Source organism: Petromyzon marinus, chromosome 82, assembly GCF_048934315.1.
Source record: "Petromyzon marinus isolate PM22_M1 ecotype Great Lakes invasive population chromosome 82, UKy_Petmar_22M1.pri1.0, whole genome shotgun sequence".
Classification (NCBI taxonomy): Eukaryota; Metazoa; Chordata; class Hyperoartia; order Petromyzontiformes; family Petromyzontidae; genus Petromyzon; species Petromyzon marinus.
In genome coordinates, this window is record NC_133747.1 from 302,587 (window position 1) to 316,715 (window position 14,129).

General features: G+C 49.6%; 1 long non-coding RNA gene across 1 annotated transcript; it reads right to left on the minus strand.

Annotated features, from left to right (window-relative positions):
• Positions 1 to 973: 973 nt before the first annotated feature.
• On the minus strand, positions 974 to 9,067 carry LOC142907698 (uncharacterized). The gene is made up of 4 exons (XR_012931202.1): positions 8,887 to 9,067; positions 6,529 to 6,645; positions 2,158 to 2,302; positions 974 to 1,790 (listed from the first exon to the last, which is right to left on the minus strand). It is a non-coding gene; the product is annotated as an uncharacterized LOC142907698 (long non-coding RNA).
• Positions 9,068 to 14,129: the final 5,062 nt, after the last annotated feature.

A 14,129-nucleotide genomic window follows, 5' to 3' on the forward strand; every position in this document is an offset into this window, starting at 1 on the left:
AACTCTGGAAGGAAACGTCGCAGACCCATCAAGGTGGTACTCGTACTGCTCGCCTCATCGAGAGGAATCCAAATATATGAGTGGTTACGCTATGGGATATGAAATGGACGAGCGACCAATAAAACAACATGTATTATGGGGTTGAATGCTTTTTGCTATTCACAAAATAAAACAAAAGCAGTCATGCAAACATCGAATTTAACACAGCACAGCAAACCAGTTGCACCATTCAATTCCGCTCGTCCAGGCGGGGAGAATTCAATCACATTTATTCGATGCGACGTTTCTTATGGGATTTAATAAGCGACAACATTTTGACCCCAAACCAAGGATTCTGGGATGTTTGTGGTTTTTTGGTAATAACTCTGGAAGGAAACGTCGCAGACCCATCAAGGTGGTACTCGTACTGCTCGCCTCATCGAGAGGAATCCAAATATATGAGTGGTTACGCTATGGGATATGAAATGGACGAGCGACCAATAAAACAACATGTATTATGGGGTTGAATGCTTTTTGCTATTCACAAAATAAAACAAAAGCAGTCATGCAAACATCGAATTTAACACAGCACAGCAAAACCAGTTGCACCATTCAATTCCGCTCGTCCAGGCGGGGAGAATTCAATCACATTTATTCGATGCGACGTTTCTTATGGGATTTAATAAGCGACAACATTTTGACCCCAAACCGAGAGGATTCTGGGATGTTTGTGGTTTTTTTGGTAATAACTCTGGAAGGAAACGTCGCAGACCCATCAAGGTGGTACTCGTACTGCTCGCCTCATCGAGAGGAATCCAAATATATGAGTGGTTACGCTATGGGATATGAAATGGACGAGCGACCAATAAAACAACATGTATTATGGGGTTGAATGCTTTTTGCTATTCACAAAATAAAACAAAAGCAGTCATGCAAACATCGAATTTAACACAGCACAGCAAAACCAGTTGCACCATTCAATTCCGCTCGTCCAGGCGGGGAGAATTCAATCACATTTATTCGATGCGACGTTTCTTATGGGATTTAATAAGTGACAATATTTTGACCCCAAACCGAGAGGATTCTGGGATGTTTGTGGTTTTTTGGTAATAACTCTGGAAGGAAACGTCGCAGCCCCATCAAGGTGGTACTCGTACTGCCCGCCTCATCGAGAGGAATCCAAATATATGAGTGGTTACGCTATGGGATATGAAATGGACGAGCGACCAATAAAACAACATGTATTATGGGGTGGAATGCTTTTTGCTATTCACAAAATAAAACAAAAGCAGTCATGCAAACATCGAAGGACAGGTGGGAAAGTTCTACCCTTTACGATGTGGACCAGACAGCACTTAAAGGGTACTCAGAAGATGCTCTGTTATATTAGTTTCAGTGGGCCATTCTCTAGCACAAGGCTTGCATCATCATCACCACCCATCAACATTGCCAGCCATCTAAAACACACTCACACACCCACACACTCACCATGATACTCACACACTCACCCTCAAAAACACGCCCCAACCATCCTACTCTCACACACATCATGAAAGTCACACATGCACCATTACTCACACACAAGCCTACAAACTCACGATGACAACAGCCGTAATTTGCCACTACATGACGGTGATGTCATCACAACAACCCAGGTGCCATGGGTTGATTGCTGTGCCAGGCTAGGTGCAAGAGGAGGTCATGGGACAGATACTGATGCTATGGGTTGCCTGCTGTGCGACAATCCCACTTGGGCGACAGCCAAGGCCAAAGGTCGGAGTGCAGCCAGAAAACTCCTGAACCTGCACCACCTAGAGAGAAGGGGACATGGAGACATGGGGAGAGAGAGGAGGGAGGGAGACACGGGGAGAGAGAGGAGGGAGGGAGACATGGGGAGATAGAGGAGGGAGACACGGGGAGAGAGAGGAGAGAGATACGGGGAGAGAGAGGAGGGAGACACGGGGAGAGAGTGGAGGGAGACACGGGGAGAGAGAGGAGGGAGACACGGGGAGAGAGAGGAGGGAGACACGAGGAGAGAGGGGAGGGAGACACGGGGAGAGAGGGGAGGGAGACACGGGGGGAGTGAGACAAAGGAGGCACCTGTGGGCCAGATGCCTCCTTTGTCTCCCCCCCCACCACCGCCACTGCTGATGTGTCCACACCGCGCTTGGTTCACACCTTCTGGCTGAGTCGACGTAGAGGAGGCCCAGCCAACGAGCCACCACTTCAGAAGCTCGCGAGCCACCGACGGTGACCGTGAGAGGGAATCCAAATCAGCCTCTCGCCACCCACAATGCACAGCGCAGCCTCCACTCGCCCCGGCCTCAGCGGAAGTAGCAGCGGGGGGAGGCGAGGGGGGTGTGGTGGGTGTGGGGGGTGAGGGGGGTGTGGGGGGACATGGGGGGTGGCGCAGGGGGAGTTATGGGGTTGAGGCGTTATGCATAATAAAGGTTTATTTGGGTTAGTCTCCAACACACCGATGTGCCAAAGTAGAAACTAATTGGCACTTTTGTTCACGTGACAAACTTTATTAATTGGCTGTGTCGGGTGGTGACGGGTTTTAAGACATTTATATTTACACGATCTTACCGCAAAAAAAAACATGGGATTGGAGAGTTGGGGGTTTAGAGGGTTATGGGTTTAGTGTAATAAAGGTTTGAGGGTTAGGGTTTTTTTAGGGTTTGGGTTGTAGGGGTATAGGGGTTTAAACGGTTAGGAGATTAGAGGGTTAGGTGTTTAGAGGGTTTGGGTTTTAGGGTTTTTAGAGGGTTAGAGGTTTAGAAGGTTGGGGTTTAGAAGGTTAGGTGTTTAGAGGGTTAGGGGTTAGTTAGATTTTGAGATGGTTGGGGTTTAGATGGGTTCGGATTTAGGTTAGGGATTAGGGTTGTAGAATGTTAAGGTTTCGAGGTTTACAGGGTTAAGGGTTCTGAAGGTTACGCTTTAGAAGGACATAGGTTTCGAGGGTTAGGGTTTTAGAGGGTTTGGTTTTTAAGGATTTAGAAAGTTGGGGGCTCAAAGAGTTAGGGGTTTGGGTTCAGAGGGTTAGGGGGTTAGAGGCATAGGGGTTTAGAGGGTGAGGAGTTTAGAGGGTGAGGGGTTTAAGGGTTAAGGGGATTAGAAAGTTAGGGTGTTAAGGGTGAAGGAGATTAGAGGGTTATGGTTTTCGGAGTATAGGGGTTTAGAGGGTTAGGGGTATAGAGGTTTAGGTGTTTATAGAGTTAGGGTTTTAGGAATCTATGGGTCTGTGATTAACACGAACCCTATGGGAGACCCAATGATTAACACTGAACCCTATGTGAGCCCCAGTGATTAACACTGAACTCTATGGGAGACACAGTTATTAAAACTGAACTCTATGGGAGCCCCAGTGATTAACACTCCACCCTATGGGAGACCCAGTAAATAACAATGAACCCTATGGAAGACCCAGTAACACTCAACCCTATGGAATGCCCAGTGAGTAACACTGAACTCTATGGGAGACCCAGTGAGTAACACTGAACCCGATGGGAGACCCAGTGATTAATACTGAACCCTATGGGAGACCCAGTAATTAACACTGAACCCTATGGGAGACCCAGTGAGTAACACTGAAACCTATTGGAGCCCCAGTGATTAACACCAAACCCTATGGGAGACCCAGTGATTAACACTCAACCCTATGGGAGACCCAGTGAGTAACACTGAACTCTATGGGAGACCCAGTGAGTAACACGAACCCTATGGGAGACCCATTGATTAACATGCAACCCTATGGGAGACCCAGTGAGCAACACTGAACCCTATGGGAGATCCAGTGATTAACACTTAACCCTATTGGAGCCCCAATGAGTAACACTGAACTCTAAGGAAGTCCCAGTTATTAACACCGAACTCTATGGAAGCCCCAGTGAGTAACACTGAACTCTAAAGCAACCCACTCCCGAGTGTGCTGATTCGGTCTCAATAGGTGCTCGCTAACAGCACATTCCCCAACAGTCTCTTCAGGCTAAAAGGGAATCTCAAACAGGGAATGTATTTGTCTTTGTGTGAGAGTGAGTCAGAGTAAGTTTGTGCGAGGGTGAGTTTGTGAGAGTGAGTGAGTTTGTGCGAGGGTGAGTTTGTGAAAGTGAGTTTGTGAGAGTGAGTGAGTTTGTGAGAGCGAGTGAGTTTGTGAGAGTAAGTGAGCTTGTGAGAGTGAGTGAGTTTTTGAGAGCGAGTGAGCTTGTGAGAGAGAGTGAGCTTGTGAGAGTAAGTGAGCTTATGAGAGCGAGTGAGTTTGTGAGAACGAGTGAGTTTGGGAGAGCGAGTGAGCTTGTGAGAGCGAGTGAGTGTGTGAGAGTGAGTGAGCATGTGGGAGTGAGTGAGTTTGTGAGAGTGAGTGAGCTTGTGAGAGTGAGTTTGTGAGTGTAAGCTTGTGAGTGTGAGTGAGCTTGTGAGTGTGAGTGAGCATGTGGGAGTGAGTAAGTTTGTGAGAGAGAGCTTGTGAGAGTGAGTGAGCTTGTGAGAGTGAGTTTGTGAGGGTGAGTGAGTTTGTGAGAGTGAGGGAGATTATGAGAGTGAGTTTGTGAGAGCGAGCTTGTGGGAGTGAGTAAGCTTGTGAGAGAGTGATTGAGATTGTGAGAGTGAGTGAGTTTGTGAGAGTGAGTGAGCTTGTGAGAGTGAATGAGCTTGTGAGAGTGAGTGTGTAGTATAGCGATTAGTGTGCTGCGCTACGAACTTGGCGACCCAGGTTTGATTCCCTCTAATGGTCAACACTGGTGACGATTATCTGAACCAGGCATCCCGTAGGTCAACACAGCCTCAAATGAGTGCCTGCTGAGGTGCACACACCTCACCAGGCACTCATTTGAGGCTGTGTTGACCTACGGCCAACTTCATCTCCCTAGTGGTGATGTGCACACACCTCACCACTAGGGAGACAAAGTTGGCCGTGCCTGTTGCTGGCCACCCACCCCCTCGTGTTCCATGCTGGCTTTCATAGGTGCTTGCTAACAGCATTTGCCCCAACGGTCTGTTATGGCTATACGGGGGATCTTTATCTTTGTGGGTGTTTTTGTGTGTGCGTTTGTGGGTGGGTGAATTATTGAGTAGATGAGTGGGTGACCAAGTGAGAATTGGTGGATGAGAGAGTCTGTGAGTGAGTGAATCTGTGAGTGGTTGAGCGAGTGGATGAGTGAGTAGGTGAGTGAGTAGGTGAGGGAGTGGGTTAGTGAGTGTGTACATTTGTGTGTGAGTGGGTGAGTAGGTGAGAGAGTGGATGATTTGATAAATGAGTGGGTGGGTGAGTGCATTTCTGAGTGAGTTAGTGAGTGGGTCAGTGAGTGGATAATTGAGTGGGTGAGTGGGTGAGTGAGTTTCTGAGTGATTGGGTGGATGGGTGAGTAGTTGAGTGAGTGGATACGTGATTGAGTGAATGAATAAGATAATCATTGGCGAAGTAGCTGAATGAGGAAGTGCGGAAGGAATAAATGTGAAAATGTGGGTGAGTGAGTGACTAATTGAGCAAGTAGATGAGCGCATTTGTGAGTAAGTAAATGAGCAGGTTATTGATTGAGTGGATGAGTGAGTGGGTGAGTGACTGATGGAGTGAGTGGGTGAGTGAGTGATGAAATTATTGGGAGGGTGAGTGGGTGAGTGATATTCTGAGATCGTGGTTAAGAGAGTGGATGCTTGAATGAGTGGAAGAGTGGATAGGTAAGTGGGTGAGTGAGTGTGTGGGTGAGTAGGTGAATGAGTTTCTGAATGAGTGGCTGAGTAAGTGGGTTGTTGAATGAGTGAGTAGTTGAGTGAGTGGATGAGTGAATGGATGAAATGATTGAGTGGATGGGTTAATGGTTGCGAGTGAGTCGGTGGGTGGATGAATGAGTTTCGGAGTGAGTGGATGAGTGAGTGAGTGAGTCTGCAAGTGAGCGAGTTGGTCAGTGAGTGGCTGAGCGAGTGAATGAGTAAGTAGGTCAGTGAGTGGGTGTGGATAAGTGAGGTAGTTTTTAAGTAAGTGGGTCGGTGGTTGAGTGAGTTTCTGAATAAGTTAGTGGGTGAGAGCTTCTTGTGAGCGATTGAGTGTGAGTGAGCGAGTCTATCAGAGAGGGAGTCTGTGAGCGAGTAAGTAAGTGGGTGAATCTGTGTGCACATGGGGAAGTGGGCGAGTGAGTGCACGAGTGGGTGAATTATTTTGTGAGTCAGTTTCTGAGCGTGTGAGTGGGTGAGTTTATGAGTGATTATGTGAGTGGATGCACGAGTGGGTGAGCAAGTGGGTGGGTAAATGGATGAGAGCGTTCTTGAGTGAGTGGCTGAGTAGGTGAGGGATTGGGTGAGCGAGTAAGCCTGTGAGTCGTTGAGTGGATGAGTGCACGAGTGGATGAGTCTGTGCGAGTCTATGGGTCTTTGTGCAAGAATATTGTCTGTGTTTCGACAGGTCTTTGTTTGAGTTAATTGGTTTCTGTGTAAGTCTATGGGTCTGTGTGAGTCTATGGATCTATGTGCGAGTCTTTAGGTCTCTGTGTGGTGCACATAGCCTGGCATGTGAGTAGGGGGTACTGTAACCCTGTGTGTATGTGGGTGGGATACCGTAACCCTGTGCGAGGGGATCTTTCCACCCTGGGGCAGAGGGAGGATCATGAAGGTGGACCTGGAAGCGCTCGGCTTGGGAGACGAACCTTCCTCCTCCTGCTTCTTGTTATTGTGCTGGGGGGTAGGGGGTGTGGAGAGGGAGGAAGGAAGGAGGAAGAGAGGAAACTAAACTATTTATATTTTACCAGGTGAGGCCCACCGAGCTACACAGCTCTTCTTCAGAAGAGAAAAGGCCAAAAATTATCGGTCAACGAAGTGGCTTATCATCACGTCGACACTTATAGAAACCAAACACTCTGAACGCGACCACAGGGAGAGAGAGACATGCAAACTTAAAATATATAGCAGGTGTGAGGGTAGGGATCGAACCCACGACCTCCTGTATTACAGGCGAGGTAGTTACGGGAGAAAGGAGAGGGATAGAGGCAGGGAAAGAGAGGCAGGTAGAGAGGGAGGTAGAGGGGGTGAGGTAGAGGGGGTGGGGAGAGTGGGGGGAGAGGAAGGAAGAGTGGGTAGTGGGTAGAGGGAGGGGGGGGGGAATTAAGTCAAACTCACAGTATTGCTTGCACTCACCATGATACAATCACCATCAAACTCACACTGTCACATACCATCACTCACATCCTCACCACGAAACTCACACACCCACACACACTCACCCTCATAAGCACACCATTACCATCCAACTCGCACACACGACATGATAGTCACACACTCAATCACAATTACTTACACACAAGCCCACCAACTCACAACAATGGCCACCATTCGCCACTACGTGGCGGTAATGTCATCACAACAAACCAGGTGCCATGGGTTGACTGCTGTGCCAGACTAGGTGCAGGTGCAGGAGCAGCAGTACACGGGATAGACCCAAGTACCATGGGTTGACTGCTAAGCCATGCTGGATGCAGGAGGACACGGGACAGACCCAGGTGCCATGGGTTGACTGCTGTACCAGGCTAGGTGCAGGAGGAGGTCACAGGACAGATCCGGGTGCCACAGGTTGACTGCTGTTCCAGGCTAGGCACAGGAGGAGGTCACGGAACAGATCCTGATGCTATGGGTTGACTGCTGTGTGACAAATCCACTCGAATGACAGCCAAGGTCAAAGGTTGGAGTGCAGCCAGTAAACTCCTGACCCCTGAACCTGGACCACCCAGAAATTAGAGGGGGATGGAGACACGGGGAGAGAGAGGAGGGAGACACGGGGAGAGAGAGCAGAGGTAGGAGGAGAGCGCGTGCAGGAAGCGAGAGCTCCTCTCGAGATGCAGGAGGTAAAGATGGCCCAGAATCAACGACGACTGCAAGGTATGCTGGGAGGCAAGGTCATGTGACCAATGCGACACAGGGGCGGCAGTGCTGGCTGGAGCCATCGCTGTTGGAGCCGCATGGGCAGAGGACCCAGAACGCATCCTTCATCCCAGCACCTGCACCAACCACAATCACCACCACAACTATAACCAAAAGAACCATAAAATAACCACAACTAATACCACACCTCCAATTATCACGGTTGGCTGGGTAGGGTGCGATAGAAGTTCAAAATACATACAACTACCAAAACAACCATCATAACCACCTACACCACAACTATGACCATTACAACCACCACCTACACAATTATAACAAATATAACCACAAAGACCACAACCGCACATTTAACCACAACCTACACAACCACAATTATAACCACAACCAAAACCACCACAACCAGAGCCACAATTACCATAACAACCAATATAACCACCTACAACACAACTGTAACCTCAACCACCACTACAACCAAATATAATCACAACCACCACCACAACCACCACCATAACCAAACAACAAAAATATTAACGCAGATACTACACAACCACTGCATGAAGGGTCTTTATCCCTCTGTGGGTGAGTGGGTGGGTGAGTGAGTGGCTGAGTGAGTGGGTGGGTGAGTGGGTGGCTAAGTGAGTGAGTGGCTGAGTGAGTGGGTGGGTGAGTGGGTAGCTGAGTGGGTGGCTGAGTGTGAAATGGACTCGAACCTGCACCTCTGCATTGCAAGTCCAGTGAGCTCACGGCCCGCGTGTGGAGGGGTAAAGTGTGGCTACGCCCAGCGTGGAAGAGGAGACCAAATACTCCACATCGCGGCCTCAAGTGGAGGCCATTTCTGCCACGACAACAAATCCGTCCCTCCAGAGACACAAAAAAACTAAATTTAACTCATCCCATCAGCCGCAATCTGGCAGTGCCTCTCCTCATCATCAGCAGCAGGGCCGTGAACTCAGCAGGCGCCTAGCGCGTGACGGCTGTGGGCCAGGCGCCTCCTCTGCCTCCCCCTCCCCCGCACCACCGCCACTGCTGCTGTGTCCACACCGTGCAAGCTTCTCGCCTTCTTCGGGCTGAGTCGACGTAGAGGTGGCCCAGCCAGCGAGCCGCCGCTTCAGAAGCTCGCGAGCCACCGACGGTGGCCGTGAGCGGGAATCCAAATCGGCCGCTCGCCACCCACAATGCACAGCGCCGCCTCCACTCGCCCCGGCCTCAGCGGAAGAAGCAGCGGGGGGAGGGGCGGGGTGAGGGGGGTAAAGGGGTGGGGCGAGGGGGTGTGGCCATGGGGGGGAGGAGCTCCGGTGGGGGGAGGGGCTCAGGGCTGTTTACGTCGCAGTGGGCGTGGTCTCATGGTACCGCCCCCTCGTCTCGAGCCACGCGCTTCCCCCTGGCAGTTTGTCCGTTAGAGAGGCGGGGAGAGCATCTGGCGAAGGTGAGGAGCGGTGAGGTGATGTGAGTCTGTGTGTGTGTGAGTCTGTGTGTGTGAGTCTGTGTGTGTGAGTCTGTGTGTGTGTGAGTCTGTGTGTGTGTCTGTGTGTGTGTGAGTCTGTGTGTGTGTGTCTGTGTGTGTGTGAGTCTGTGTGTGTGAGTCTGTGTGTGTGTAGTGGTTAACGCGCCGCGCTATGAACCCGGTGATCCCGAGTTGGATTCCCTCTCAAGGCCAACACGGTGGCGATTATGTGAACCGGTCCTGGGCCTCCCCTAGGTCGACTCAGCCTCAAATGAGTACCTGGTGTGGTGTGAAAGCGTCGCCACTAGGGAGACAAAGGCGGTCGGGCGTTGTGTTGGCCACCCATTCCCTCGTGTGCCGTTCTGGCCTTCATAGGTACTGCTGGCTATCAGCACTTGCCCCAACAGTCTATTTCATCTATAAGGGGGATCTTTATCTTTGTTGCTAGTGGTGTTGTTGGTGGTGTTGATGGTGTTGGTGTTGATGGTGGTTGTGTTGGTGGTGGTGGTGTTGTTGGTGGTGCTGTTGGTGGTGTTGGTAGTCGAGTTGGTGGTGGTGTTGTTGATGGTGGTGTTGTTGATGGTGGTGTTGTTGGTGTTGATGGTGGTGGTGTTGCTGGTGGTGTTGGTGGTGGTGTTGGTAGTCGAGTTGGTGGTGGTGTTGTTGATAGTGGTGTTGTTGATGGTGGTGTTGGTGTTGATGGTGGTGGTGTTGTTGGTGGTGCTGTTGGTGGTGTTGGTACTCGAATTGGTGGTGGTGTTGTTGATGGTGGTGTTGTTGATGGTGGTGGTGTTGGTGGTGGTGTTGTTGGTGGTTTTGATGGTGGTGGTGTTGGTGGTGGTGTTGTTGGTGGTTTTGGTGGTCGTGGTGGTGTTCGTGGTGTTGGTGGTGTTGATTGGGGTGTTGTTGGTGGTTGTGTTGGTGGTGTTGATGGTGGTGGTGTTGGTGGTTTTAGTGGTCGTATTGGTGTTGTTGGTGGTGCTGTTGGTGGTGCTGTTGGTGGTGTTGGTAGTCGAGTTGGTGGTGGTGTTGTTGATGGTGGTGTTGTTGGTGTTGATGGGGGTGGTGTTGATGTAGGTGGTGTTGATGGGGGTGGTGTTGGTATTGTTAGTGGTGTTAGTGATGTTTTTGGTGATGGTGTTGATGGTGGTAATTTTCTTGTTGGTGGTGGTGCTGGTGTTGTTGGTGGTGGTGTTGTTCGTGGTGTTAGTGGTGGTTCCTACGATCCGTCATGGCTTTAAACAGGCTGGATTGTGTGAGGGGCTCACAAATCCTTGAAAGATCTGGACACTTTCCCACCAGTAAGCTCCTCCGGCAGGCAAGGCTGCGTTGGCTGGGTCTTGTAGCCCACATATCCAAGCAGTTTTTTTGGCCGCATAAAGGGGGCTAAACGGGCATGACATGGGCTGTCGAAAATATGCACTGATGCTGTCTGGGAGGATGTGGAGCTGAGTGGACTTGCAGAAGAGTGGTATCAGCGGTGTAAATAGCATCCTTCACGAGGAAGCTCGTGAAGGATGCTACTGGGCAGTTGGAGGCAGTCGCCCTCCAACAACAACTGAGGGCAGAGGAGTGACGCTCACAACGAGTGGCGGATAAAATTCAGCAAGTTGGCACAGTTTGGGATACAGCTGGTGTATCTACCAGTCATCTCAGCCAACCTTTGGAACCTGGGTCTATCCCGTGACGTCTTGACAGCCTTCGGCACTTGATGTGGCCTAAAAGTGCACCTGGCCCGGCACAGGCGCCGTGGTGACATCACCACTACTTTGTGGCGAATGTTGGTTGTTTTTGTGTTTCGTGTTGTGAGTAAGTGGTGATGATGTGAGTCTGCGTTGATGATGTGGGTTCATGGTGAGGATGTGAGTCCTCGTGTTGAGATCTGGGTACCGTCACGCCCCCTCGACTATTTGTGATCCTCGCCTTCGTCTCCTGCTCCGCATGCAGAGACCCGGACTGTGCGAGAGACGCTGCGAGTTCTGTGCACCCTGCTCTGCAAGTTGCCACCATGGAGGTACGTGTGGCTCCTCCACTCGTGTGGTGAAGTATGGATGGACGTGTGCTCTCCACTTTGCGTGTGGCTACCAGTCACCTATCCATATACCTGAGTGTGCATCTGCTTGCCTGCCTGAGTGTGTGTGCATCTATCAGAGTATCTCCCCCGAGATCCTGTGTACCTGCCTGTCTACACGTGAATAATCTACAGTACTTTTATCTATCCACTACTGGATGAAGGCCTCCTTCCCTGAGACCCTGCTACCACCCCTCATGATCCTGCAATGGAATAATCCACCAAGCACCGATTTTGTCGCTCCATCTTTCTGCTGACCTCTCAGACGTGCTCCGATACTTGGCTGCAGCTCCGTTATTGTTCTTGATCATCGGCCATCGTTGTTCCTCCTGGCCGTGGCATTTCCTGGCCCAGCCCCACTTCTCTTAACAGTTTGAAGGATGCCATTCACCTGCGTGTGTCCTCTAAATCCACACGTGTCTCATTGTAAATCCAGGTGTGACATCAGATATCAGCCAAATATCCCAACGCTGAGAACTTACAACATCTTGGCAGGACCCTCCTGATTGTGGAGCCCAGGATCTCAGAGATCCTGGCTCAGTGCTCGCCTCCTGCGCTTTCCCCAACATCTTGCTAAAGCTTACGTGGTGGACCTTTGTCTTTGTGTGCATGAAGATGAGCCGAGCTGGAGAGGCGAGGAGTAATGGCGAATCTTGCACCACGTGGAGTGCGCTGTCCCCAGAGGGCACCGCCTCCGCCTGCAGCAAATCACCGCAAGGTAAGAACGGTAATGAGCAACGTCACAGAGGGCCATGGTGAATGCTGTAACATCACGATGGCCATGTTGTATGGTGGATGTCACAGTGGCCATGATGCAGTGGAGATTTCATAGCGACCATGATGCATGGGTGATATCCAGGTGGCCAACGTACGGTGCAAAAGAAGTTTAGCATACATACAGACATACCTGGTATTGGCCAAAATATCCCAATCCTGAAATATTTTCCTACAAATTGCTCAAATTTGGGATCACACAGCTGTTGTTGTTCTTCTCATGTCTGCAGAAATCATGGCTCTCTTTGGCCCTCACTTGACCAACCGTGAGAAGCTGGAACTCGCAGCCATGCAGGAAGTGTGGTACTTTGCACTCTACAACAAATCTGAGGGATTCAACAATGGTGGATACGACGACTACGAAGGAAATTACATTCTGGTGAGGCTCGCCACAAAACACCAACTGTGGGGGCGGTCACAGGGCCTATCGGTAGCGGGGTTTGTGGCTTCTTGTTATTGCACCTGAAGTACCAACCAGGGCTATTACACACACACACACCAATGCACTTCAGAATCAGAATTTTTAATCCCGAGTAAAGCCCATTGAGCTAAGAAGCTCTTTTTTAAGGGTGACTGAGTCAGCAGACATCAGAATATTCCACAATGACAGGTAAAAAAAACGTAATAATTACAGAGAATACTTTTGAAAATTACATTCTCACTTAAATCTTGAATTAAAGCTTTCGTGACTGCAGGAATTCATATTCTTTGGGTCTTTCGGTAAAGTCACGTATATAGGTTCAAAGAAAAGAACAAAAAACAAAAACTATGACGTTTCGATCGCAACACAAGTGGTCGTCTTCAGGAAAAGGGGGGTTAGCTTCCCAAGGCAAACTGTTTATAATTGTTTGAATTGGGCGTAGCCCAAATGTCAGCAGCCAATATTAATGCAAGTGGTGGGCAGCCAACCCGGCAGTTTCAGATCTGCCTTATGTTCGGGAACAGAAGGCAGATCCGAAACTCGTTAGGATCTGAAACACGGTAGGACCATACCTCAGCCGTGGCTGATCATTGTTTTAACGTGGTGGGCTCGCACGAAATGTATTTATCTAAGACGAAGGTACTTTGCAAGCCTACTGGCTATCAACAAAGATTTTGTTCATGAAGCCATTCATATATATAGACACAGACACAATTTCCACCGAGAAGATGGGTACAAACTGTGCAATCATTAGAAGGACGTTATCAACCAGTTTAAGTCATAACTGGCTATGATGTTCCCATCCTACCACCTTCCGATGTTAGTTGTGCTTCATGCCCATTTCAAACTTGTGCTTTCACAGGATTCACACGAACACAGCCACTTCGCGCGCCGACCCCTCGGTTGTGGCTCTGCGATCTTCCATTAACATTCTACTCTCTAATTAGCATACTAATGACTCATTAACATGCTAATCTCTCATTAACATGCTAATCTCTAATTAGCATACTAATGACTCATTAACATGCTCATCTCTCATTAACATGCTAATCTCTCAATAACATGCTAATTTTCACCTGGCAGCCCTTTGATTGTTGTTTTGTTTTTTGTTATTTTCTTTGAACCTATCGACGTGACTTTACCGAAAGACCCAAAGAATATACATCGTCATTTCTTAAACTTTGTGATTGGAATTATTTTCACTTTAAATGATTGTACCTTTTGTGCAGTTCCGGCATGAGCACCTCCACTACCGCTATGAGGTGCTGAAGAAGATTGGAGAAGGAGGTCAAGGCCAGGTGATCCAGTGCCTTGATCACAAAAGGAACACCCTGGTGGCCATCAAGATCCTGGTGTCACCATCGAGGTAAGACTTCAGAGCCGCCCCGTCACGAGGCCGATGTTGTTAAGTCCGTTGCCACGGGCAGCCGTGCGATGCGGTGGTGACACCTGTGCATCAAAGTGAGAAGGGGGGCCTGGGTTCGACTCCTGATTCGGGTGCCCTCCTGTATGGAGTTTACATGTTATACCCCTGTTCTGCATCAGTTCCTTCTGGGTTCTCAGATTTTTACTCC